We start from the raw sequence: 27,480 nt of genomic DNA, 5'->3' as shown, positions 1-27,480 counted from the left end.
AGCAAGAGGAAGCAAACGGAGCATTACAAAAGTGAGCCAAACGGTGCATTACAGGAGGAAAAAGTTACGTGTGCATGTTACAAAAGCATACAAAGTAAACATAGAGGTACGAGGAGGAGAGGTGAGCGCCGGATGAGGTAGGATATTTATTTATTTATTTAGGAGCAGTGAGCGGCGGAAAAATTAAGCAAAAATGACAATCGTGAGCAAGAGGAAGCCAACGGAGCATTACAAAAGTGAGCTAAACGGTGCATTACAGGAGGAAAAAGTTACATGTGCAGGTTACAAAAGCGTACATCGTGAGCAAGAGGAAGCAAACGGAGCATTACAAAAGTGAGCCAAACGGTGCATTACAGGAGGAAAAAGTTACGTGTGCATGTTACAAAAGCATACAAAGTAAACATAGAGGTACGAGGAAGAGAGGTGAGCGCCGGATGAGGTAGGATATTTATTTATTTATTTAGGAGCGGTGAGCGGCGGAAAAATTAAGCAAAAATGACAATCGTGAGCAAGAGGAAGCCAACGGAGCATTACAAAAGTGAGCTAAACGGTGCATTACAGGAGGAAAAAGTTACATGTGCAGGTTACAAAAGTGTACATCGTGAGCAAGAGGAAGCAAACGGAGCAATTAAAAAGTGAGCCAAACGGTGCATTACAGGAGGAAAAAGTTACGTGTGCATGTTACAAAAGAGTACAAAGTAAACATAGAGGTATAATACTGCATTACAGGAGGAAAAAGTGACCTGTGCAGGTTACAAAAGCGTACTAAGTAAACATAGAGGTATAATACTGCAATATATGGAGGAAGGCTCCAGGGGACCCACGGACAACGTCGGGCGGGCGGGGGCCCTGAAGCCTAATTGCTCCCGGACAACGTCGGGACGGGCTGCTAGTTATTAAATATGTTTAGGAATACTTTTTGTTTTTAATGCATTGATTCTGATTAGTAATGGATAATTAAATAAAAACATTTCATTATAAATGTTTTATTATAAGGTTTTATGTATTTTTTATTACACTCACTTTATTATTACATATTGATACTTTTATGTGGGACGTGCAGTGAAGAAATGAACCCAGAAGTATAATCAAACAAGTTAAGGAGGTATGTAAGCATGAGTGAGGTTGTATGTGGGTAGTGGCAATATAAACACTACAGAGCCTAATGTAAACACAAACATACTCTGCAGTTCGCAGGCTGAAAAGCTATGGTGGTCATTCCTAGAGAGCTCTCTGGGCCTCTTCAGTCCTCCCCATACCTCAAACGCTCATAGTTGTCTGTGATAAGATATTGCTGCTGCTCACCAGGGGGCGACAGCTGCCATCTTTCCTCCACTTCTCATGCATCAGTCACCGCAGGTCTATCTCTCACACTGAACCCCCTGTCTGCTACCACCAGAGTTGCAGCCACCAGGTAAAGCACAATGCTAGCGCCAGCACCAAGCCATGTTGGTCGCTGTGAATGCCCTTGTGCTACACCTGGGCACTTGTGAGAGGCGTCACGAGTGCTGGTTCTCACAATTCTGGTAATATTCAAGTCCCAAATGCATCTGGCTTATATAAGCTGATGAACTCTGTTAAAATTCCTGCAACCACCTACAGCATCTTCCCTGGAAGGAGCAATACAAACGATATCATTTTGAAATAAGGCTCAATTCCCGCACCACATTATGCCCCCCCCCCCTAATTACATAATTAATGATTTGTGCAATAGCCTATATGTGTGGAAAAAATACAAGTGAATACATTCTTTTTAGATCTTGGGTGCACTACTCCTCCTGCTATATCCTTGTCGGATAGTGTATCATTATAGCCACCAAGATGCTTCTGGCATAGAAGCCTGAGAAAAGCATTATATAGGCACGGGTGCATATTTCAGCACTGGCTGCCTCAGGGGCCTTGTTGGTTACGTCCCAAGACTCTCTGAAGGTGGCCTGATGAATAGTGTTCTTGGCTGCTGTAATCCTTGGGCAGAGATTTCCATTTTGAATTGTCATTGATCCTGAAGCTGTAATACTCCCATGATGTTTTTTTCTCGAGCTAAGATGCATAACTGTTACTGAGTGCAGCGGTGTCTACAGGGTGTATGCTTGTCAGAAAAAATTGCTTTCACCCTACAGGCACGAGTTTTCAGCCTATGCCCACATGCCATCCTTCCGAGCCATCCACAGGGCCGGAAAACGCTTTACCTGAGGGTCGAACATGTCTTTGTAAATATACATTGATATCTACTCTGGGCCGCCAAAAGGCCCATTTTCCTCCCTGGCTGTGAAATAGCTGACTTATAAGTGGAGCAAACATGGCTTTGCAAAAAAAAAAAAATGTCATTGCTTTTACAGGAAAGCAAAGATTTCCCACAAGGAGAAAAGTATCATAGGCTGACAATTCAAGCATCACGACAATGGGCCTAATGTGAACTTTCCTCCCGACAGGGTGGCCGGCTGGTGATTGAGTTAACCTGACAACTGCTTCAGTGACAGAGGCTTCACAGAGATTTGATTCCATTTCTTAAAGGTGTGCTGGGTCAAACCGAGCAAACCAAAAGGGAGCGCATGACTTTGTCCTATTAAAAAGAAAATAGAAAGGGTTGTGGACTTGTGCAGACATCAGAGAGAGCCACGAAAAAAGAGAATATGTGAAATTAAATTCTACTCTGCAAAGCAGCGCATATTTTTGCTTTTAAATATTATGGTAGGTTAGTGCTCAAAGGTTTAAAAACGCTGTATGTTCATTTCTTTTGATTCGTAGATTATAGGAACGTCTAAGTTGCATTATTGAATTTGTATTATAGTTTATCGTAAATCATTTTTGATAGAGTGATCAGTACAGTAATCTGTAGTTTAAGGTGATGGATATATTATGTTCCAGTTTCTTGCATAACACGTGCATTGTTGCACTTATATTACACTTCATACCGCTGTGTGAGGTGGCAAGGCGCATTTGTGGACGGGTAGCCTACTATACTGTTGGGGAGTGCATGTTGGTAGAGTGGTGTGTTTGTTGTGAGCCCTTGGTGGTGTGCGTGAGCGACAAGAGTGATGTTCTTATCTTGTCTCAAGGTGCAATACCTAGCAATGTGATAGAGCATGAGGGGTGAGAAATAGGCGTGCAAATATAGGGACTGGTTCACAAAAGCATGTATAAGTGCAGGAAGTAGTACTACAGGAGTACTCTTACATACTCTGACATGCTTTTTAGGAAAAGTGCAAAGACAACACATACTTTAATTTTTACTAATTGTAAATGAATATTCCTTGACTATTTCGATTGTACTTCCATGTAGATGTTTTGAGTTGAACTAACAAATGCATTTGAGTATATATGAGATTAGAGCATTGGAATGTGGAGCTCTCCATTGAATGCAATGGAGTGCTCCAAGCTTCTACGGGCCGGTAAAAGCCTGGAAAGCAACAATTCAATCTTGTATAACAAAGGCCTTTCGGAGCCCGAGAGGCCTTTGTATTATTTGTTAGAACATTCTGCCCTCTAGTGGCGGAATGTTCTAATAGCCTTATAGCCCTCTGTAGTTGGGCTATACCAGCCTTTAAGCTCCCGCTCCCTTGCTTTAACACTGGAGTGGGCCTTTAATGACTGCTATAGCCCGCTACTGCGGGCTAGAAGGCTATAGTACTAGAGGAGTACTACTTTACATATGCCAAAATGTGTGTTGTGAATAGTTCCCAAAGTTAGGAATAGAACATGCAGGGCTAACAGACGCCACCAGCCCAAACAGAAGTCAGTAGGGTGCAGTGTGAATGTACACCAAAACAAAGGACCCTATGAGAAGGCCCAGTCATCCATATGGTCATGTGCACAATGCACAGATTAAGCCAACTGAGATTTTTTTTATTTGTCCGTTATTTACTTTTATGGATGCACAGGCAAAGATAGCTTCGTTTCATGTCCAGTATCAGCAACGTGATTAACAAGGAACTGATTTTAAATTATTCCAAAATGCTCATTAAATAAAATTTGTAGTAACACCAGATTTAAATAATCCTATATTTAATAAAAACGTCCTATGTTGACTTCTTCTTTCATAGAATATTTCTTCTCTCCGCATTATATATTTTAATTTTCTTAAGCAATTAGGGGTTCTTCAGCAGAGAGTCTCTTCAGGGTTAAACGTGGTCACTGTTTTTAAGGACCAAATAAAGTTAAATTTATGCCTATTAATGGCTCCTAGGGGCACCCCAGGAAGTCAAGGAGAAAGGTCTAATGATATCTAAACTCTGCATATTTTACTAAACTCGTAAAAAATATACCTCGATTTAACTTGGCCCTCTCTGTAGGCTCAACCCTCCGATCTGTTTGCCTTCACCCCGCCTGTGTTCTGAATCAGTTGTTGTTGGCATTAGGACTATGTGAACTTTCTGACTGCTAACCAGTGCTAAAGTGCCTGTGCTTTCTCCCTAAAACATGGTAAAATTGACCTATACCTGATTGCTACATTTAATTCACTTGAAAATCCCTAGTATATAATACTACATGTGACCAGGGTCAGTAAATTAAATGCTACCAGTGGACCAGCAGCATTCATTGTGCCACACACGAAAGTAGCACTTTAAAACAGGTGTCAGGCCTGCCATTGCAGCCTGTAGTGAAATTTTAAAATGTTAGTTCGATCAGGCAAGATATAACTTTTTCCGGGCCTAAACCTAACTTTTGAAATACATATAAGGCACCTCTAAGAGAGGCTTTAAACACTCCATAGGGCAGTATGCATTGTATTTAATAAAGCAGGCCATGGGGTTGTGGCTTGGCACTGACCGAGATGGTGGCGTAGCTCTCGAGCTCTGCCAGGGCCTGCGGCAAAGCCCATAATATCCAATACAGATCCAGCAGCAAGAGGGGAGAGAAGCATCGGTGTGAGCTACACGAGACCAGCGGCCTGTGGCCTAGGACTAGAGCACCCACAACAGTACTAGGTGGCCTCCCGAGTGATTGCTTCTGACACCGCATACCACAAGGTGAGACACAGAAGGACTTCTACCCCCAGCACGCCAGAAATGCCTGATCCTGTACCAAGCAGTCATGTGGAGAATTGTGGACACCGGAGATCTGCGGGGGACCCCATATTCACATTCCGAAGGGATACATAATCCAGCAATACCTCGACCTGAGGGTGAAGCCTAGCACCTATGAGCGACGACCCCGGACTACTACCCCCTGTGCACTGCTCAGAGTGTGGGTGGTAGACACGACATGATGGTTTGAGGTGGCACAAACGAGAGAGGTGTGACGCACAGGGCGGCCTGGTGGACCCGAACAGAGGGGACGCATGAGTGTGGTCTGGGCCCCCCCCTGCTTTTTCCACTTGTTCATATGTGGGCACTTTGACTATCGGATTGACGGTATTTGAAGGCCGCAACACTCCCGCCATATGACAAGCTGTAGTCCTTTTTGATAGCAGAGAATACGGATCCCTTGGACGGCTACATATATTGGCTAGGTGTGCAGCGAAAGTCCCAGACCATATCGCAGCGCTTGGTCTCAGTGGCACACCGCACCATGACAAAGCCGATGGGAGCTACGGCCTCTGTCCAAGTCAACAAAAAAATGGACTAATATGCAGTGCTGTGACAGCTCACCACAGACGAAGAGGTGGGAGAGGACAACACGGCCGCAGGAGAACCATCACTCAGCTCCATTATGGCGGCAATACAAACAGTAGGAACACATCTAAAGACCAAAATCGATAAGGTCACTATAAAGATGAATCTTATGAGAGCTGACATTTGGAAAACATCTGAAAGAGTCACTGCCACTTAAGAAAATATTGGGGAGTTGCAGTCTGCAACACTTAAGCTGGAGGAAAGGGTCCAAAAATGAGGTTCATCAACATAGAGAAATGGCACTCCACCTGGATGATCAGGAAGAACGGGCCCGCCACAACAACATCTGGGTGGTGGGGGTGCCTGAAGGGACAGAGGGCCCCAGCATAGATCTCTTCCTCGAAGACCTTATCCTGCATCATCTCAAGCCCAAAAAACTGTCACCGTTATTCTCCTTGGAAAGGGCGCATAGAGCCCCAATCCCTAAGCCAAAACCTGGAGCGCCGACCCAGACCATCATTGCACGTAATTTGAATCTCCGCGACCGGGATGCAATCCTGCAAGCAGCCAGTGTCAATGGCGATCTCACCAACGATAATGCGACGGTCCGTTTCTTCCCAGAATTTACTCTGAAGGTACAGCGACAAAGGCAATCCTTTAAAGGGATAAAACGGGCCCTTAGAGACAAGGGACTTAAGTACATGATGCTCTTCCCCACCAAGTTGAAATTAGTTGACGGTGATACATCTTGGTTCTTCCTGATGCCGGAGGAGGCTCAACGATGGCTCAACGAGGGCCCATCTCAGACGCATTACAGACGAGAAGAGATAGACCGCTGGACCACTGGCCAACACCCTAAAGACTCATCGCACTGGCGTGGAGAAAGAATACACTCGCCATCGAGAGCCAGAAGTTCTCGCTCTGTCAGCACTGGCAGCGACAACGCACGTGCTGGAAAGTGAACGACTGCATGAACAATATGTTCCTCTCTTCTATTTTCAATATTGGACTGGCACAATGCCGAATGGACTAAGGACTTTAGCATGGGGTAATAACCCTCAATAATGATGGGGCATAGTTGCGTGCCTAGGAGGGGAAGGCTATTGAGAGCTGACTCCGCACAACCCTATATTTAATGTTCGTAGTTTTTGGGGTCATAGGCGCTCTGCTATTGGGGAGGTTAGTATTTTTAGACCTACTAGGCAGGGATGCAGTGAGGGGGGATTTGTTACTCTTGGTATTGTTATTATTTTGTATTGTCATGATAGCAGAATTATCGTTTAGCCCCCTGAGAAATGTGAAATATGGTTATATGATTATGTCATCACTCAATTTGAGCAGCGATGGGCAGGCGAAGCATTCAGCTGTAGATAATGTATAGCTGCAATACTTAGTTTATTTTATGTTACCGTTTTGATAGTTACCGATCTGCAAACACTGACGCACAGTCATTACGGGAACAGGTTCACACTTGACCTCAGATATACAGCCTGTCACGAACACCCATGCCTTCTATGGCCTCATCTGTACCAATGACATAATGCACCACAATGCCAATGTTCTTGTTCCTCTCATGGAATAATAATGGGCTGAGAGACAAGATAAAACGCGGATTGGTGCTGCAATTTCTAAAACGCAACTGTTACAGGAAACGCATTTAGTAGGATCCATGGGTAAAGCCCTTGACCGGTGGGGGTTTCAATTAATAGTGCACTCAGAGTTCACCACAGGATCCCGAGGGTTGGGAATCCTTGTTAGAAAGCGATTTACTCTCATCATCCACTGCACTACCAAAGATGACCAGGGCCATTTTTCAGAAACCTCGGTCCAATGGGAGGGTCACCTGCGTAACTTAGTGACTGTCTATATCCCACCCACCCTACACTCATCCGCCTTTCAAGATCTTAGCAAATTCCCCTAGCACTACCGAAAGGAGATTTAGTATTCCCTTCCAGTAGTGCTAGTGAGCTAAGGCGATGTTTGAGGCCTGCTTGCCTCAAACATCGCCTTAGCTCACTTTTGGACGAATTTTTGGAAGCCCACGGTCTACTGGACATTTGGCGGTTCAAAAATCCACTTCAGAGACAATACACTTTTCATTCAGGGCCTCACAATAGCCTTTCACGTATAGACTACATATTCACGGCACTAGATAACATGGAGAGGATGGGGATGGCCTCGCACTTGCCCAGGGGGATTCCCGATCACTCCCCGCTAAAGGCAGAGATTCGAGCACGCAGCCCTACCCAATGTCGTATGTACCCCATATATCCAGGATTCCTACTTAACTCTAAAATCAAGAAAGGTTTAGTTACTGCAACAACGCAGTATTTTCAAGAAAATGAAACATCAGTCACTTCTCCGCTATCGCTATGGGAGGCATACAAACCAGTCATACATGGGCAGGCCATCTCCCTCATAAAGGGTCATAAAAAAGAAAAGAAAAATGAAGCAGAGACCTTGGAGCAGGAGGTACAGCAATTAGAGTCTCAACATGCTATAGGCCCCACTGACGCTACTGCGCATAATTAACGTGTTAAAAGGCAGGAATATAAAGAATATCTTTGGGTAGATGCTAAAACCCACCTAATGGCAGTCCAACACAGGATCTATGAATCTGGGGATAAAGCAAGCAAACTTCCTGCCTGGATACATAGGAGGGAACGGGCAAATAGATGGATAGCACAGATCACAGCAGAAACTGGGGGCTTCACATCTGATCCACAAGAAATAGTGACTGCACTAGCACAACACTACGAACAAGTATACACATCCACGAATACTACCACTGTCCTGGAAGCACTCGCATTCCTTAAAGACATTTACATGCCGAGGCTCATGCCTCAATAAACTGAGGGACTAGAGGCAGACATTATGGTGGATGAACTCAAGACAGTCATCTGCAAGATACAATCAGGTAAAGCCACCGGTCCCAAAGGCGTCCCAATAGAATTATATAAATAGACGGCAGATAAAGTAGCCCTTATATTCTGAAAATGTGCGAGTCAAGCCCAAGGAATGCTCCCAGAGATCAGTGATTGGCCACCATTGTGACCATCCACAAGCATGGCAAACCGGCTGTGGAATACACATCATATTGACCGATCTCATTAATTAATGCAGAAACGAAAATATTAGCACTCAGACTGACACACATCTTGCCAAACTGGTCCACCCGGACCAATCGGGATTCATGCCTGGCAGAAACACGGCCCTGAACCTCAGGCACCTGCTTGGCATACTGGGTCGGAAATATAAAGTGCGGGAGGACACTGCGATCCTTTCGCTGGACGCAAAAATGGCTTTTGACTTGGTGGAGTGGGCATTTTTGTTTGTGGACCTCCAGCATTTAGGGTTTGGACTGAAATTCTGCTCCTGGGTTGGAACATTGCTTAAGGGAGAATATACTTCTTTTGGTCACATACGAATCTTGATGGTTAATTTTGTACCCTAATCTATCCCATTTCAATTTCTCATTATCAGGGACATAATCTTGCAGGTCCCTTAATTCAGTCAATGAAATCTGCAAAACATCCTTAAAATAGTAAATCACATTGTTTGAGTTTTGTGTTTCATCATTGTTCACGGATTCTACATTTTGATACTGTTGAATGTCAATACCTTCCTGTAAAGCTCAATACTTCATCATGTGGTCATCATTCTTGTCCCCCAACTTGATCTAATCCTTGCCAGTCAAATGGGTTTGGCACATTACCACTGTCACTTCTCTTGGTTCCTGAATAGTATCCAAAAACCTAATATGTTGCTGGGTAAGAACTTGAACATTGCATCTTTAAATTGAAATATTCTCAGCAAAAATTATTATCTGCTTGTATCATGTTAACCTGCTACTTGTAATGTGTTGTGCTTCCATCCTTGTCAACATAGTTTAAATCGAGTGTGGAATGTAAACAATCAGACTATGACTAATCACAATTCCTTCACTTAGCTCTATTCCCGAGCAAACTGCTGCAACTGGATTCAAAGGCTCCTGACATGTATGCTATTAATTCCCCCATTACTTCCCCCTTGTTCCAGAGCATGCATTGGAAGTGCACACCAAACTTTTTCATGACAGAATAAATAAAAAATGATATTGTAATCAGCCATCATGAGTGTAGGTGCATGACACAAACTCACTTTCAATTTTTTCAATAATTCAAGGTACTCGCCATCAATGGTACCAGAACTTGTACATAATTACATGTCACCTTGCTAAAGGTTATGCAATTTGTGGAAAAATGGGATCCATTCTCTACAGTAGCCAATAATTCCCATGGTAGTGAGTCCCTCTTGGAGCCACTTTAGGTCTTTATTTTACTTTTATATTTTATCCATTTGAGAATGACCAGGCTTTAGCAATCTTGTTTTTACATGTTTTCCTTACATCGTATTATTTCTGAGAAGACGCTGCACACATTGCTTGTTTTTAAGCAGTCGTTCTGCAACATTGTATGTACATTTCGTTCAAGGCTAAGAACAGAAAAAGACATCCTAGTGTTTTACGAAGACAGCTTTTAACATCCAGACAATTCATTGCATCAAAGCTGTACGTCTAACACAGTGGTTTTATTATCTAAACAGTGCACATTCCCTTTGCGGATCAGGGGGGCGCTCTTGCTACGACTGTCCTGGAATGACTGCTGTGTTAGGGCAACATCTTTTGTGTTTTGCAGCCATAGCGGAGGAGAAAGCTCTGTTGACAAACACCCTGTTTGGAATTGGAGGCCCAAGATGCAAAGCTTCCATAGTTGCCGAGGGGGGATGAGTCACCAGCACGCAAAAAAGCGCAGGCTCGACCCCCACAGCACGGTAAGCATCTTTTGTATCTTGCTGCTATAGCAGAGGAGAAAGCTCTGTTGCCATACAGGAACTGATAGCAATTCTGGTATCTGACTGAGACAGGAGCAGAGGGGACACACAACTGGTAAATAGCCACAGACAGATCAAATAAGGACTACTACTAGTTAACCAGATAAGGTACTGTCCCAAGCCTTTCTTAACTGTTCTCTAACTGTTTACCTGCATTTGCCTGTAGTACCATCCTCTCAACCATTTTCCTTAGGTTTTGCTGGGGTTCCAAACCAACAACTTGCACTCTCCTTTTGGGGCATGCGAGCTGAGAGGGGTATCCATTTAAAGATTTTCCTCAGATTACGCATGAGGCCAAAACCAGTTTGCACTACTTTACTTATATGGTCAAACGTGGATAGCTTATTATCGATTATTACCCCCAGGTTCCTGACAGAGGGTTTGGGCGAAGGGCATGGACAAAGGGAGGCTGGCCACCAGTCTTCTGACCATATTTTATCGGCTTTTCCAAATAGCAAGACCTCCGTCTTACCCGCGTTCATCATTAAAAAGTTCTGGGTCATCCAATCATGAATAGATACCATGCACTCTTTAAACCTCAGTTTGATTTCATCTGGGTTGGGGTTTATTGTGACCAGTATTTGAGTGTAATCTGCTGAAGACACGGTTCCAAAACTGTGCGCTCGAATGACCATTGCAAGGGGGTACACATAAAGGTTAAAGAGCGCGGGGCTCAATATTGACCCCTGGGGGACACCCTTGTCGTTGTCATGGAAGTTGGAGGCGTGAGCTCCAATTTGGACCTTGGACCGCCTGTTGGTCAGATAACTCTTTATCCATTGTAGTGCGGAGCCTTCGACACCAACCTCAACAAGACGCTCTAAAAGAATGCGATGTGAGATGGTGTCGAAGGCCGCAGATAGGTCAAGGAGGACAAGTATGGCAGACTGGCTGGAGTCCAGAGTCATTCTTATATTATCAACAGTTTCCAACAGGGCAGTTTCGGTGCTATGCGATGCCATGAAGCCCGACTGGGATGGGTCCAGGAGCTTATTGGATTCCAGATGGCTTATGAGTTGTTTATTAATTAAGGACTCCATAATCTTTCCAAATAGGGGGAGAAAGGAGATAGGCCGATAATTAGGGAGTGATTTAGGATCAGCCGAGGGTTTTTTCAGAATAGGTCTTATTAAATGCAAATGTAAATGTACAGGAATTTATATAGCGCAAATCACCAACTGGTCTCTAAGCAATTGCTTTAGGGAACCCGTCCTGGTATTCCCCTGTGAGATAACCCCGGCAAGATATCCACAAGGTGAAAGCGAGGCATCCCGCCACGAGGGGCAGTTGTGGAGATTAAGCAAGCTATTGCCCAGAGTCGCAGAGTGTGAACCCGTGAATCGAGTAGGCACCGGAGCGAGAATTGTCGAGTCCATGGACATTTTAGGACTCAAGACCCAGCGGAGCCGGGAATTGAACCCTGGTCCCGGGCTGACCTCTGCTTCCAGGTCTGCCTCCTCTAACCAGTGAGCCACACTTCTCCACAATGCCTCCTTCCAATGAAATGGAACCAAGGAATGTAGTAGGGACTGATTCAGGGTTTTAGTGAGGGCAGGGATCAGGATAGGAGCTATTTTAGATAAGATTTGTGTGGAAGCAGGTTCTCCAGGGGCTCCAGACTTCATTTTGCGCAGGGTTGCCTCAACCTCTGTTTCTAAGCAAGGTGAGAATTCCCTTAGGGTGACAATGCGATTGTTGGGGTTCCTACGGCTGTTATTCGGTGAGCCTATGGCCTGGCTTACAGGAGGCTGCTGAGGGAAGAGCTTGTGGATCTCATTGATTTATTTATTTATTTGTTGGTTTGTATAGCGCTTGAATCAACTCCAGTTGGAGTATCTCTGCGCTTTTGGAACCGGTAAAACAGAAGGCGTGAAGCGGGAACTAGATCTCATTTTTGAACAGTGTGGTTTTCAGGAGTTTTCGAAATGTAAGGTGTTCTTTACATTGTCTCAGAGACAGAGGGAGTTTGTTCCATAGATTGGGTCCAGTAATGGATAGACCTTTACATCCGTGTCTGGATTTTTTGGCACAGGGGACCACTAGGAGGAGATTGTTACTAGATCTGAGAGATCGTGTTGGGACGTAGGGGACAAATTTCCGCTCGAGATAGACGGGCACCTGTCCATTCAGGCATTTATGAATCAGGCAGCATATTTTGAATTTGGCTCTTTGTCGGATTGAGAGCCAGTCCAGCTGCTCAAGGAGGGGTTTTGAGGCAGTTCTCGGGGGGGCATTGAGAACAAGGCGAGCTGCTGTGTTCTGAATGACCTGTAACTTAGCCAACACCCCTTCGTTGGCAGAAAGCAACAGGCCATTACAGTAGTCGATCCGACTAAGGATTAGTGCCTGAACAAGGATTTTCCTAACAGAGTCGGGTAGCAACGGGAAGACTTTGCGTAATAGGCTGATGGTGTGGAAGCATATTCCTGAAATGTAGTTTGTGTGTTGTTTGAGTGACAGATCTTGGTCAAACCGAATTCCCAGATTCTTCACGACCTGTTTCGGTTCAGGAACTGCTCCTACGTCTAATGGCCACCACTCCGGAGTCCATAGCATTTTAGCCTCCCCAAACAACATGACCTCCGTTTTGCTGACATTACATTGAAGGTAGTTGGAGGACATCCATTCTGCCACTGCCTTCATACCTGAAGAAAAAGAGTTCCTAACCTCAGCGGAGAGAGTCTTAAAAGAGAAGAGGAGCTGCGTATTATCTGCATATGATACGGGGATGAAGCCGTATCTACGCATCACTCCTGCCAGGGGTGCCACGTAGATATTGAAAATGGTAGGGCTCAGACAGGAGCCCTGTGGCACCCCCTTAGAGATCTCTACTTCCACTGAGCGATACGCACCCATGGTAACTCTCTGGGTGCGATCAGATAGGAAACTCTTCAGCCAGTCAAGGGCTTTGTTCTTAATGCCAGCGTTCGACAACCGTTCGGTCAGGATGGTGTGAGACACGGTGTCGAACGCTGCCGACAGATCTAATAGAACCAAGATGACTGAGAAGCCCTTGTCCTGTTACATGTGTAAGTCATCAGTGACAGACAGGAGGGTAGACTCTGTGCTATATTTGGGGCGGAACCCTGACTGGGAGTAGTCCAGGGCGCTAGCAAGTTCAATGTGTCCGGATAGCTGATGATTTACGTGTTTTTCAATCAATTTCCCCAAAAATGGTAGTAAGGAGATGGGTCTTAGGTTGGTTAAGTCAGTCCATGGGGTGGCAGTGTTTTTCCTGATAGGTCTAAATAGGGCTCGTTTCCATTCATGAAAGTAGAGGGCCACAGAATCCACCCATTCTTTAGATTCGTTGAGTGGCTGTTGGTTGGCAGAAAGATTAGTGAATTCTTTGACTATGCTATACAGCTCTTTCTGTGAGTTAGCTGCCTGTGTTATCCTTTTGCCGAGGTAAACTTTTTTTGCCTCGGCAATCCCTTTCATATACTGCCTGTGTGCTGCCTTGTATGGTTCCCTATCTTTTGAATCTTTTGTTTGTCTCCATTTCCTTTCTACTACCCTGACCGAGTGTTTGACTTGTTCCAGGTCCGGCATAAACCAGGGTGAGTTTTTAGTTGGGGGCTTAGAAGCCCATGCCAGGGCAATGTTATCTAACGCCGAGGCGATTGCGGATTCTAGCTCCTTGGCTGCTGTGTTAGGATCAGTTTTGTGAGTGATAGCTTGAGGAGAGAAATGCACATCGAAGGAGTCTGAGGTGATCTTGTTCCATGGTCTACTTAGTTTTACCTGGGTAGTATTTTGGGATTTGACCTGAAGGCCAGCGATGTCAAATTTTATAAGAAAAAAAATTATCAGTCCAAAGGATTGAATCAATCTGCTTGATCTCAACTTTTGGGGAGTTAGTACATATGAGATCTAGTGCATGTCTGGCAATATGCGTTGGACCTGTGGGAGTAAGCGTAGCTGTAAGGCCTGGAAGCTAGTGATTAGGTCTGCAGTGTAGGGGTCAAGAGTCTGGTCCAGATGATAGTTGGTATCCCCTAACAAAAGGAAGTTCCCCGTGGCTAGGGCGTAGGGTGCTATTACTTCCACTAGATTCTCCACAAAATGGGTTTTGGCTCCTGGGGGTCTATAAATAAGAACCACCTTCCATGACTCTTTGTTTCCTATGGTCAGGGTGGCAATACACATTTCGCCCCAAAATTCTAAATAGGAGTCGTTAATGTGTAGCTTGATAACAGATTTGTATATTATAGCCGTTCCACCTCCATTTTTACCAAGGCGGTCAAGTCTATGTATTTTGTAGGTAGGGGGTATGGCTGTCGCGATGTCGGGTAAGGAGGACTCCTGCAGCCATGTCTCCGTGTCAACTTTAAACTTTTAATGATTCCCTAAGGAGTAAAAAGCAATATTTGTGACCTGTACCTAGTGATACGTCTTTTGTAGTTATAACCAATTTTTGTGAAACATGAGCAAGAGAAAGCATCCTACTGCTGCTGGCTTTGTAGGCAAGAACCTGTTCCTAGACAAATCCCAACTCACACTATCAAAAATACATTACAGGAGCCATGGGGGCTACCGAAAAAAAGATTTTAACGGTTGAAGAATCACTGCATTTGAACAATGATTGTGCACATGTCTCAAGAAAAATACCTCACGTGCCCCAAGCCCCTACACATAGTTTAGAGATTGAGACCAGCTGACCGGCTAGTTTGAATTATGATTTGGGTTTAAAAAGAGAGCATTGTAATAGGGAAAACATCGGGGTCAATGGCTGTGTGAGAAGTTGGCCTGATATGTGGTGTTTCCAATTCTGGAACCGCCTTGTATCAGTCCCAACAATCCCTTATGGTGTCTGGTTGTAAGTCAACCTTGTTAGACAAGCTATCCTAGGGGTAGCATGGACTAAGCAGCCTTAAAGGCTTAACTTAAGAGGTCGTGTTAAGCGAGCTGTTTTACCACATACAATCCTGTAATACCAAATGAAAGGACACCACACAAGTATATATTATAAAAATATATGTGTTTATTTCTAAATTAATCCCCAGTACTCTTTATGAGCAAAGGGGCACAAGCGTTAAATCAAAAGCACAGTATAACATATAAAGATGCACAATTATGGATGAGGGCGGGTGGCCACTCAAACCATATACTAAAAAAATGGTATAAGAGATACCAATCGAACAGTGGTTAGGCCTAGGGCCTAGAGAATCGTTGGGAGCAGTCAGGACTAGCAATGCTGAAGGTGGGAGAAGCCCGCAGAATTCGGGTGCAGCACGTAAAGTGCGGCTTGCACCAATGCAATGTCAATGGTGCGTAAAAGTTACACAAAGTTAGTTTAAAGATACTTCCGCTGAACCTAGAGGAACAAAACTTAAGACACAGACCCTAAAGGTGTGTACCAGTGTAGGGACACCGGCGTTGCAATGTTACCTCACCCACAGGAAGTGGGTGCACAGAGTCGACGAGGCGTCGGGTTTTGACACGCAGGTTCTTGGTGCTTGGAGCTGGAGAAGCTGCAGGCGATGGGAAGCAGAAGTGTCTGGTGTGATCCAAGGGTGGATCGAAGTCGAGATGAATCTGAAAGCAGAGGGGACAGAGTCTGGGTCACTCAGCAATGACCAGGGTGGAACCAGGACGGAACCAGGCAATGTCGGGCGCAATCAGATGGTTGTCAAGAGGCTTCTCTCCGCTGTCACGTGGGCTCTGGGGCATCTGCGACGTCCAGGAGCAGGTCACGATCTGTCCCACGCAGGTTCTCGCCGTTAGCACTGTCGGCTTCAAGATTGCAGCAAACAGCGCTTGGCAAAAGCAATCCTTGCAGAACCGGGAGATTGCTTCTCACTCGGACCAGGAGGGTCATAGTGGGGGCTCCTTTTCACAGGAGCTGGTGCAGATCTGGAGCAACCAGAAAAGCAAGTTGTTTTTAAGATTTTGTCGGCACAGGGGCCACAAGCCAGCTGGCAAGTGACCGGGCCAACGCGTCAAGCCAACACAAGCAGAAGGGCCCCACGCAGCACTCCTCAAGTGAGGAGGGGGTAGCTTTGGTGCAAGTGTAGCTCAGGGATGGGGCTTCTCAAACCCCGGTGTACAGCTTCGAGGGTCACTCGTGGGCTGCACGGTCAGCGTCTCGTGGCCTTTTCAAGATGGCGTGCCCCGCGCTTCCGGTTGCCTCCATGGGTCTCAGCTCTGCAGGGACTGTGGATCGGGCTGGAGGAAGGCAGGCAAAGTTGATCTCGTCAATCTCTGTTGCTCGAGTTCCGGCGGGAACTGCAACAAAGCAAGGGTCGAGGTGCTGGTTGGTACCTGTTTCCACAGGGTGGTCACTCCTTGACCACAAGGGAGATTCTTCAGTCTTCTACGTTGAGTAGGATGTTGAAGGGTCCAGAATTCCTTTCTTATGTTTCTTCAGGATGATCTGAGTTGCATTGGCACTGCTCCCACTCTTATTCGAATCTGGTGGGCTGGATATCCTGCTAGGTCCCCTCCTATGGGTGGGACCCAGGAAGGGGGTGGATACACCCCTTTCCTTTGATCCAGGCCGTGCTGGGACTGGGGCTGGTGTGCCCCAGAACCGGTTTGGCCGGATTATGCAAGGGGCAGACTTGTGCTCCCCAGGCAGTGTCTGGTTTCTTTGAAACCTCCCTGCTACAATCCACTATCTCCTGTCTGGGGTGGTTTGACACCGCCCTGCGACAGGAAATCCTTTGTCCAGGCCACCATTTGCTGAGTTTCGGTCAGCAGCAGGAGGCCAGACCCGTGTCTGTGGCAGAGGCATCCATTTTGTGGATCTGAGGCTCATTTTAAATCAACCGCGTTTGAGTAAAGTAACATGTCTTCTCCCTCTAGAAGGGTAGAATACTTCCCCAATCGCCAGAACTGGCGAGGGGGTAGTATTCCAATTCATATGACACCTTACATGACATGTTTTGATAAAGCCAAACCAAAGTTGCTATATAACCGCGAGGATTATAAGGCACTTAAGAGTATATGGTATGGCATTATCCCGGATCAGCTTAGGGAGTCTTGTTATTTTCCGTTGGCAGGCAAGGACGGATAATCCATTCCTTAACTTTTTATTTTTTTTATCTTATTATTCTTCTGTTTTTAGGATAAATAGGCTGTCTAACATGATGCTAAGTTTCTTTTAAATTCTGCTGCAGTTATCTCACTACGGAATCTTGTGTCTTGTCTTAAGGACAGAATCTCTGTTTTAACATGCTAAAATTTGATTTATGTTTTACTGAATCCTGATTTATATTGTAAAGGTTTTAAATAACCATGCACAATAAAGTACTATTCCACCCTCATTTATGCATGTTGCGACTTTGGGTGCCAAGCTGACACCCCCTTCAGCAGGAGAAGGATTTCCAAGGGAAAAGGTAATGAAGCTGGAAGAAGGGGATGAAGACCCCTTTATTGAAAAAGGCCACACTAGACCCTCTATCCCTGGCCAATTACAGACCGAAGAAGTACAATTTGGTTTTCGGCCCGCACGCGGCACGGAAACAGCCTTGGTAACTGTCCTGGATGAGATGGGAATGCGTGCTGACATCGGTCAAACGGTTATACTTATATTACTGGACATGTCAGCCGCATTCGACACGGTAAACCATGAGATCCTACTTGTAAGACTCATGAAATCGGGAATTCAAGGGACTGCTCCTAATTGGTTTCACTCGTACCTATCAGATAGACAGCAATCCCTCCATTTGTCTCTAAATATAAAGGTATGAAACACAGAGAGTCCCGAAAGGGTCAGCAATAAGCCTAATCCTATTTAATATTTACATGCGCCTTCTTATCTCCAATATAAAATCATTTGGAATTAAAGTGGTAAACTGCGCTGACGACACAGCTTATTTTTTCACTAGCAGGCTCTCAGGCAGTATCGCTAGCAAAATTCCACGAATGCATGCAAACAACCTCAAAATGGCTTGGGGACAACTCTCTACAATTTAATGGGGGTAAAACCGAGATTGTACATTTCACAATGAATACGGCAACCTGCCCGCTCCCTGTACATTTCTGGCCTCTTCCAACAGATACTTCATTGATTCCATCAAAGACAGTACGAAATCTTGGAGTATTTTTTGACAGTGGCCTACAGTTAAACTTGCAAGTTAACAGAACAATCAGTACCTGCTGGTCCTTGGTTAGAGCATTGCGGAAGATAGTTCTGTTGCTACCATTGACTGCCAGAGCCCAGGTAGTGGGGAGCGTCATCTTGAGCAGATTAGATTACTACAACTCCTTGCTACTAGAAGCACCAATGTCTCTGATCAAAAAATTACAGAGGATCCAAATAATTGCTAGCTCTAAATAGACAGAGCAGACCCTCTGCCTTTTCATCATTGCGCAACCTTTTTGGCTACCAATCCCACAAAGAGTCCAGTTCAAATCGCTCTTTATTGCTCATAAAGCAGTCCACAGACTGGGACCTATACCACTGCAGAGAAAATTCTCCTGGTACGCACCAACCAGAAACCTCCGCTCAACCTCTGCTAGACTGGTCTGAGCAGCCAGATTCAAGAAAGCCCGAATAGGAGGCAGAGCTTTTAGCACAGCAGCCTCAAGTCTGTGGAATAAACTCCTACTGGCTCTCAGACAAAACCTGTTAGAATTCGAAAAACGTGGCTCTTTCCTAGCGACTAAGTCAGCCTAGTTACTATACTTCTAACCTCGCCTGCATACCTCCAGGTTGTATCTCCTGTAGAATAATCTCAACGCCAGGATACCCATAGGGTGACAGCGCGCTAAATAAGTCTACATACAATACAATACAATACAATGTAGACTTAGGGCCTCATTACGATGTCCGTCAGAAATCATTCCGAACGACTCCTTGTCAGAATAATTTCTGACCAACTCAGGTTGGGAGAAACCGACCGACCAATTACAATGTTTCGGTAATACTGTTCTGTCGGACTCCCATTGAGTTCAATGGGAGCCTGTGGTCCAACCGACAACACAGGCTGCCATTGAAAAAAAGGGTGCTTGTGGAAAACCTTCACACTGTGCATGGTTGTAAAGAAGGGTCCCTTGGGTACCCCCACGCGCCCCAACTGGAGGCCTCTGGGTGAAGGGGGCCCCCACAGTCAGTTTCTGACAGCTATTTTGTGTTGGACAAACCAATGTGGAAAGGCTGTCTGAATCTGAAATCATAATACCTTGGTCAGAAATGCGGTCCATAGACTTGTATGAATGCCAGTCGGAAACACTGAACGGTTACCTTTCCATCGTAATCAGTTGGTCGGAAATGTTTCATTTCGGTCACAAACATAGGTTCCGAAACAGGTTGGGAAAATCTGAATCCCATTTAGAGCCTTTCCGACCGACATTGTATTCAGCCACTTATTTGAAATAAATCAGCCTTTTTCGCTACAGCAGTTTTTCAATCTTGAGGTTTCTTTACCTTCATCTGGGGATACCACAGGCTCTAACATGAAACAAATACGTCAAAATTAGGCTTTTTTCACTATTTTTATTAAAAGAAAGGACGTTATAACTTATAATTCTGTTGCAAAGGTTGTAAAAACTGAAAGGAAATTTAATTGCGCCCAAACTCAGAAGAAGAATAAAAAAGGGAAAAAGCTTAGTAGAATAACTAAAAGAGACTGCATTTCAACTCAAATCCCTCCACAACTCTTCCTCCGTTGTTACTGGAGAGGGAAGAAGATTAGCCTAAAGCCATTACAAGAAGCACTCCACCTGTCTCAAGGGACTTCCAGGACTCAAATTTGGTTTTACAAGCATCCATTCTCCCGGGTTCTAGTCCATCAAAGGTGACTTTATATAGTCTTAATCTCAAAGCTTCTCTATTTTCTTCCTCAATAGGGGTAAATACAATCTATAATCCTGTGGGGAATTCACACTCTGGGGATAATCTGGAAAATGGTTCAAAGTTAGTAGTGCCTCTCTCCCTTTTTTATTTTTTATTTTTGATCACAAACTAATCATGAATAGGTCTTTCCTTATAGGTTGTTTCTCTGACATGCCCTAATTACAAATTGTGCAGATTAGTGATATGGCACTGGTACAAATATTAAATTAGGGAAATTCTGGGGGAGCAAGAGTGATCTTTTACTCAAAAGTAAATGTAAATTGTAAATTGATACTTGCATAGCGCACTACTCACCCGCAAGGGTCTCAAGGCGCTTGTACGAATACCGCTGTGGAACCCATCCTGGCTAAAGTGATATCTAACCATATACTCATGAACAGTGACAAATTGTGAAGTTGCTGTATTGATGTCTTCACCCCATTAAGGAAGAGTGCATATAAGAAAGCAACACATAACCCAAAAAATATTAATGGTCTGCCTAATAGCTCTTCTGTACCTCCCCCAGTAGCTGCCTCCTTCTAGAAGAGAGAAAAAGAATTGCGGGTTTCGATAGGGAAAAATAGTTTGAGAGTTTCCTTGCTTTGGGAGAGAACGATTAATTAAACAATGCCTAAAGCTGAGGGTGACAAAACATGGAACTGGATAGCTGGGGCCATAAATGCCAACAGCTCAAGAGGGCTAAGAAATGGGAAATGACACCTAGGATTGGGCTTAAGTTGATTGCCTGGAAAAAGGCCGGCCTATTCAAAGTCCAAAGTAAATTACAATTCTTAAAAGAACAAAAAGCGGATAAAATATGCATACAATAATCTTGGTCCACTGGTTTCTGGTCTACAGAGGATTATATTGTCTTAGGCAGTCCTGCACTCCCGGTGAATAGAGGTCATGCTAAAGGAGGCATTGCTGTACTGCTCAGAACCAATACTGAATGGGTCTATAAAGGCATTAGTCATGATTCTAATTTAATTCAGACAGTCAAAATTGATTTTCGGGAGAAATCTGATAGTACTGCGCCTTTTCTAATTGTAAATCTTAAACCCCCGGTTCCTCTCATTTCTTTTAAATAGAAAAGCTTTTTATTTTCATCTCCTCTACCATGACAAGAGAAAACTGCCTACATCTAATATTGGTAGGCAACATTAATGCTAAAGTTTCAAATCATGGTATAAGATTGTTTGCCAATTCCGAAAAAAAGGAAGCTTTAAAAATATTGCCCTCTTTGTCTCCAAAAAATAGTCAGTTAGACAAAAGAGGGGTGACACTGTTAGAAGCCTTTAAAAACAGACTTATTAATTGTTTATAGGAGACTTGGAAGATATATTGCCACAAAAGCCACCCACGAATCACCTACTGGGGGATATATTATTGATTATTGAATTGTGACTCAAACACCTTTAATAGGCTGTCCCATATGAAAGTTCTGGACAATTCCCTTAGCGACCACATGTTGATCTCCTGTCAGTTAGAGGTAATTTTAAATTAAGTAAACTCCTGGAACTTCAAACATATTCCTGTGGGATTTAATAAAACACACGACAGAATCCACTGGAATACTAAGGCAGCATCTAAAGTAAAAGAGACCTTATTAACATTAATAGATGACAATCCGCTATCAATATCAGGAAACTAACAGTCTTCTAAGTTAGATCTGGTGGGCTCCTTCAACTGCTATATGACTACTCTGGTGGCATTTTGTAAGGTCACCTTTGAACCTCCTCGGCATAAGCAATTGAATAGTCTCCAATCTCTTTAAATAAGGAAATAAATAGTTTAGTGAGGGCCCAATTCTTAAACTTCTCCCTGGATCACCATAAGTTAATCTTCCCACTAAAGAGGAAAAGATCTAGGAATAAACGCTCCCTCAGGAAAGAAAATGAAGACTCTTACTGGCTCCCCCTAAAAGAGGTGGCCTCAAAGAACAATGCTAAAAAGTATTGGGAAATAATATATGATTGCTGTGACTCAAAGGCAAAATCTCACCCTAACCCTATTTGAGAGGAAGACTGGAAATTGTATTTAACAGATTTGTACTCATCTAATCCTAATTCTTTTGTAAGCCCTACTTCTTCAAGTAATCCATCTAGTGAGTTGGCATCTAGATTCACTCTATCAAGGTACGAGATTGTAGGTCTCATTAAAAGAATGAGTTCCTCAAGAGCAATGGGCCAGGACCAAATTCCCATGGTCTTTGATCAAGAAAGAGCGCCTGCTATGGGCCACACTCCTTGCCCCTCTTTTTAGATATTGCTACCAGTTATGAAAGAGTCTGCCCTCCTGGTCTGGTGGTATTTTAATTCCTCTTTTTAAAAAAGGGCTGAGGCTCCTCCCGGACAAGTATTGGCAAATAGCCCAATTAGAATCAGTTGGGAACGTTTTTGTGGGCAGTGTACTGGATGACCTTAATAATTGGGGGGCATATTATCATGGGATTCATCTCTGCTTTTTTTGGCTTTAAAAGCCAAGAAAGCGGAGATAAAATTATCTCCCTATCAGCAACAGGGTGCTAACACGCACATCTGCATGTTAGCACCCTTTTTCTCTATGCTTCCCCTTGCATCTCTAATGAGATGCAAAGGGGGCGTTCCAGAGAAAAATAATAGGAGAAATGTTGTTAAGCGAAATTTCTCCTATTATCAAGGATTTTGCTAACCCTGTTAGTAATAAAAAAAAGCAGCGCTAACCGCGGTTAGCTCTGCTTTTTTTACACCTGCTATTTTCCTGACTTCGCCATGATATCCTATGGAAGGTGGATATCATGGCTAAGTTTGTGAGCCCGTATCATCAAGCTAACGCCAAACTTCGAGAGATTATCGTTGGTTTTCCAGCGATAATCTCTCAATTGGCAGTTAGCGCGAGGATTTTTATCACTTCTGAGATAAACCTTGCTAATAGCAAGTTATCTCTGCGATAATTTCCGGCGATGCTTAGCGTTAAAAAAATTGTTGCTAAGCATCGTTAGCAATAAATATCGCTAAACGTTGGTAATATGCCCCTGGGTGTCTGAAAAGAAAATTCTCCTTCTTGTACAAGCGGGATTTAGGAAAGACCATTGTACCATTCATAATATTTGTACGTTGAAAATAATTGAAGAGAAGTACACTTAATTTTGTAACTCGCACATTATCATAGTTTTTATAGATTTTACACCAGCCTTAAGATTGATCATCATTACTTTGGAAAAACTTCAGAAAATAGGAATCCCTTCCCCCCCTTTTATATGCCATGCATTCTAATACATGGTCCCAGGTTCTTCTGGGAGGAAATCAAGGCCTTTCAGCCACAATTCATACAAAAGATGGCCTAGAGCAAGGCTGTCTTTTAGCACTGATCCTCTTTTCCCTTTATGTGGTGGATCTTCCAGACTGTTTTTCTTTCCAAGAGAGTGATGCACCCAAAATAGGTGGCCATCCTTTTCCATATCTAATGTGTGCGGATGATAATATAATTATGGATCTTACCCCTATTGGGTTGAGTAGGAAGCTGAAGGCTCTACAAAAATATACTGCACCTCAATACATGAAGATGGACACCTCGAAAGGTAGAATAGAAAAGTTTGTATCTTTGTAAAGAGCATAGGATGCGAGAAACGCGAGATTGTATAGTTCTATCTTTATTTGGGTAAAATTATATCTGGTAATACTAAGAACAAAAACCATATTGATCATTGCTCCAGTAAAGTCATATCACATGCTAAAGGCTTACGTAGATTCTATAACGAAATGGGCCGTGGGCATTTTTTGCACATGTTGTCTGTCTCATGTATGCTATTACATCCATTCAAATTGAAGAATGGAGTTTCCTGGATAAAATAGAGGGCCATATTTTACGTAAATTAAATAACTTTGATTTCCTTGTCCCAACTCTAGCTATTCGCTTGGAATTTGTTTTGATAAATTAATTTGTCCAAGGTATAGCTAGCGTAATCCTGTGGGGATATCTGCTAAAGAATAGTAACTAGAAAACAATGAGGGGATTCCTAAATTGAGAGATCATTGGTGCAAAAAGTGACAAATACTTGTTTGAACATGACTACACCTCAGGAATAAAACTTTTTGCACACAAGAGGAGCTAGTGCTCTCTCTTGCACCCACAGAACTCAATACATTTATAAAAAGCACTAGCTGAACTATTAGCTTTCTAAGACATCTTAAGAAGAGAGCTGCCTAGAAATATTTATCCTGAAATTCAGATCATGCGGTTCGCCGCTTTTTATTTTTATTCTGTATGAACCTTTCACCTTTAAATAACTTAATAGCAAGTTGGTCTCGCCCTGCGAGCACAGGAAGACATTGCAATCTGTGTAATCTGGGCACTGAGAACATTGACAATGTTTTCTTTGTATGCCCAGTCCTTTTACCTCACCACCTACGTCTGTTACATCCTCTGTTTATTCAGAATTATATCAAATCTGTAGTTTCAGCTCCTGAGTTTCTCCTTCAACTTTTTTAAGGCTTTTTTAAATTAGTTTTAGTCTGGTTGATGTTCCACTATAAGAATGTAAGTAAAGTCTTTGATTGCATACCACTCATTTCATTGTGGTACTTAAAATAATGTACTCAATTGATTCTATTTATCTGTTGTGGTAAAGAAATTGTAACTATATCCAACTTCATCATATTATTGTCCTGAATTTCCCTTTATTATTTTTAACGTGTTTCTAAATATTTTAAGTAACTCTGCACTAACTGTTGCTGCTAGACTGAATAAAGTTTTCCATTTATGGACGAGCAATTAGATTCTTTATCATTCTTTCTTTTCTTGTATTGCATGAAATTGTGTACATAATTATTTATATGTATTTGTTGGGATAAAGGAATTATTACGGTATTTTACAATCTAGTTTAATTATGATATTTGTCCTCTTCTTCTTCAATGTTGTTTTCATTAGTATCTTTATACTATCTGTTGCATTTTGCACTTAATTATTAGTCATAATTATGTCAAAGGATGTTTCCGTTACGACTATATAAGCTTTTTTTCTCTTTTAAGCTATATCTTCTGCGGATTTTATGGTTGTGATCCTATTGTTACAATATTGCACTTTAATTAAATGCTCTTTCATTTTGTATTCCTCTAAAAGTGAGTGACTCGTCTTTTGTCATTTATACGAATAATATTTTATGGTAAATGTCTTTATTTGCACAATGTACAATGTCATCTCATCTTGTGATCCTCTTGTAATTTTTTAAGTGGATCACTTTTTGAGTTCCATATATTAATAAAGAATTCAATTGTAACAAGTCACCGAATCACATTTTTCCTTTTGTACATTTGAAAAAGCATTTTTACGGTTACAACGGGCCATTTGCAACCACAAATATGCTTTTTACACCAGGTTCTAAACCTTTCAGCAGAAGGGAAGCTCAGAAATCCCTTGTGTGCCTAATTGATGTTGACACATTTCCCTTAATGACAATAGCCACCAGCTAAGCCAATTTCGAAAACAATGAGATGAATTAGGCAGCAACAAGCATGAACATGAGCGTGTACATACATATACATTAGGATACAGAGCTGGAGTAGTAAACACATTTCAAAAGAGTTACAATGATTCAAAGGTTCAACATCTGCTTGGATATAGATGCGGCTCATAGCAACATGGCCAAAACAGCATATTTCTGAGAATTCAAAAATCATTTCTCATAATTTTAAACAGAAAATCGATCATGCTGACTTCCACATGCTGCTTCTGAGGAAGGAGTGTCTGGGATTCACTGACATAAATGACATCAGTACACCAAACAGCTGGACACCTAAAGCATGTGGTAGCACGAGATAAAAGCCCAGCAGAATGGAAAAGAAAATCTTCAAGCAATGCAACCTCAGGGAGGACAATCATTATGCCACTCTCTTTTGTAATCACCTACTGCTCTACTGAGCAAGGTGAAGTGCATCAGAAATGACCCAGTGCATTATCAGAATGAAAACTAAATGTGAAAATCGCCTGGCGAAACGAAGTCCATTGTAAATGAGGAAATGTTATAGTTCAAAGAATGAAATCAGAATGAAACGTAAGAAACTGCAGTAATTTTCACCTGCATACGACCTTAGAAATGAAAAAACTCACATTTAATGGCAGATGATAACCGAAAAAAACATTCAAACACTGCATCGATAAAAACAGGTGATGGCATCCCAAACTTATCAGCATGATGAAAGCCTAATATCTTTTCACGTGCCATTAACCTGTAAATTTGTTGCAAAGCAATGTCTGTCAGAGCAGCAGCAAACTGGCGTGGAGGATTGTGATGGTCAAAGCTACTGCTCTGACACCAGAAGATGGTAAAAAAGATATTTTATTCTGTCTAATTCATCTGTCAGTTCCGACTGTCAAAACACCTCAACTCCACGAGCATTCCATTCCAGAACCACAGAGAAAGCTTTGATGGACCCTTTTTTGAACATTTGAACATAAGGAAGGCAGTCGCACCCTGTTGTTGTAGCCTAGTCCAGTCCGGTATTTTTTGCTAGATCTAGGTTTCAATGTCATACTTGAGAAATGTCAGTAGTCTGGGAAGTCATTTTTTGCACCAATTAAAACATATACATTTTGGAGAGTATCAGGAATGGAGCAAAGTCATGTGGAACTCCAATGGTGATGTTTATTGATATTGGAAAACCTCTGAAGAGATGTCTGTCAATTGGCTCCATTTCATAGGCATTGGTTCGGCTCATCTTCCTTTTGATTCTGGGAAAATCAATCGATTAAGCCTGGGTGGTGTTCATGGAGTTCTGCTATGTGGAAAGCCATGAAGTGCAAATAAAACTGTTGCGCTATGCGGAGCTCAGCAAGCATCGGAGTGCGTTGGATGTATGCTGTTGGTGGTGAGTTTCAGCACCAGGTGCTTTTCTGCACTGTGCAATCAATGCAAACAGCACCATGCACAGAGCAAGCGGGAGGTGCTTCCTTTCTCAGTGCAAACAGACAGTTTCTCAACACGAACGGTCGCGAGCATACGCGACCACTGATAATGAGAAATCTGACTGCTTGCGTTGAGAAATCTCACTGGGAGTTTGATTTTCCATGCTCGCGCTCTCCAACTTGATGCTGACGATTGCGAACGAGGAAAACTCTCGCTGTGAGGTGGATTTTCCTTGCTCGCCAACTTGACGTTGACAAACGCGAGCTAGGGAAAACCCTAATTTTTTGGAACTCTGCGAGCTACGCGTGACGCAGAGTGAAAACATCTGTGCAAACTCGGCAAGTTCACCACCCAGACTTGCAATTAATCTCCTCATGTCTAAAAAAAA

Source organism: Lissotriton vulgaris, chromosome 4_1 (genome assembly GCF_964263255.1).
Source record: "Lissotriton vulgaris chromosome 4_1, aLisVul1.2, whole genome shotgun sequence".
Taxonomy (NCBI): Eukaryota; Metazoa; Chordata; class Amphibia; order Caudata; family Salamandridae; genus Lissotriton; species Lissotriton vulgaris.
The sequence above is the reverse complement of the archived record's forward strand: the minus strand, read 5'-3'. Positions refer to the sequence as shown.